Source organism: Cynocephalus volans, chromosome 4, assembly GCF_027409185.1.
Source record: "Cynocephalus volans isolate mCynVol1 chromosome 4, mCynVol1.pri, whole genome shotgun sequence".
NCBI classification, from domain to species: Eukaryota; Metazoa; Chordata; class Mammalia; order Dermoptera; family Cynocephalidae; genus Cynocephalus; species Cynocephalus volans.
Window position 1 is genome coordinate 151,943,520 of NC_084463.1, and position 2,062 is coordinate 151,945,581.

Consider the following 2,062-nt stretch of genomic DNA (forward strand, 5'->3'; position numbering starts at 1 on the left):
TATGCATCTGGCAAGGGATTAATATCCAGAATATACATAGAACTCAAATAATTATACAGTAAAAAAATAAATGACCCAATTAAAAAATGGACAAAGGAGCTGAATAGACATTTTTCAAAGGATGACATACAAATGGCCAACAGGTACATGAAAAAATGTTCAACATCACTAGTCATCAGGAAAATGCAAATTAAAACCACATTGAGATACCACCTCACTCCAGTTAGACTGGCTATAATCAAAAAGACAGTGAATAACAAATGCTGGCAAGGGTGTGGAGAGAAGGGAATACTACTGCACTGTTGGTGGGACTGTTAATTAGTACAACCTCTATGGAAAACAACATGTAGGTTTCTCAAACAACTACATTCCATATGATCCAGCAATCTCTCTTTTGGTTATATATTCAGAGGAATGGAAATCACCATGTCAAAGAGATACCTGCACTCGCATATTTATTGCAGCTATTTACAATAGCCAATCTATGGAACCAATCTAAATGTCCATCAATAGATGACTGGATAAGGAAACTGTGGTATTTATACTATGGAATACTATTCTGCCATATAAAAAAATGAAATACTACCATTTGCAACAACATGGATGAACTTGGAGAAACTTATGTTGAGTGAAATAAGCAAAGCACAGAGGAATAAATAGCACATGTGCTCACTCATATGCAGGAGCTAAGAGAGAAATGAAGCAGGAAAAGAAAGACCACAGTAGTGCCATGGTCTAACAGAGGGTGGGAACATTCTTAGGGATACAAATTGGAGCGAAGGGGAGAGGAGGAAGGGGAGGGAGGCAGGGGGATAATTGGGTAGGGCAAAGGGTACAAAAGTAATTTCTGGTAATGGGTATGCCCCCAGTGTGAATCTGGCCCTCACATCATAGGCAAGAGAGGTGAAAATCAACTTTGTATCTCATGAATATTCTTAATAAATAAATAATTACAAAAAAAAGCAAACCTGAAAAAATAAAACTGATTTTAAAAAATGTAACTGTGTCCCAGAAAAAAATTTAAGAATACTTATATGAATACTTAAATGTCTAGCACAAAGAAAGTCAAATTCACAATGTTTGGCATTCAGTAAACAAGTACAGAGAATGCAAAGAAGAAGGAAAACATGACTCATAAAGAATAGAACAATCAATCAATCTAATCTGACCCAGAATTTATACAGATGTTAGAATTAGCAGATAAGGGGAGAGCATTGGTGGGAGAGAGTGGGAAGGCAGGGGGAGCCTGGTGAAAACCCTGTGAAGCATGAAAATCGAGGGTGGAGTAGAGGAGAAAGAAGCACATAGCTTCAGCTGCTGCCACATCTCCAGTGCCAGGATTAGCCAGGAGAAATTCTCCTTTGCAATGGAAATATCTGCGTGGTTGTGAGCATTTCCCAGCAGTAACCCTCTTTCTGCTCCTGCCCCAGACTGCCCCCATCACAGCCATGGTTGCCTGTGCCATTGTCTAGTCCCAGTGCCACAGCTATTCTCTTTGCACAGGAGTTCATCCTGTGCAGTGCACCTCACCATGTGGCCCATGGGGCTCTGTCCAGCCACCCACATGGCTCTGGCCACCTATGAGGCTCCAGCCTTGCAGCCACTGATGTGGCCTCAGCCGCCCACGTGACCCCAGCTGTGTGGCTGCCCACAGCCCCATCTGCTGCCTGGAGACAGTGATCCAGCCATTCACAGGGCCCCAACTGCATGGCCACCTGCATGGCCCCACCAGCACATGTGGGCCCACCTTTCTAGCCACCCAACAGGCCCAAGTGTCTCCATCTGCCCATGTGAACCCAGCTATCTAAAAACCCAATCAGCCCCATCTGCCTGGCCATTCACGTGGCCCCACCCATCCACATGGGCCCAGCCTCCTGACCCCATCCACCTGTGTGGGGCCAACCATCCAGCTGCCCACAAGGCCCCATCCACCCTGGCAGTCCTCGCAGCCTTAGACATCCAGCTTCTCACTTGGCCCCAGCCTGCACAGCCATCCACATGGCCCCACACACATGTGTAGTCCCAGCCATCCAGCTACCCATGTAGCCCCAACTATATTGAC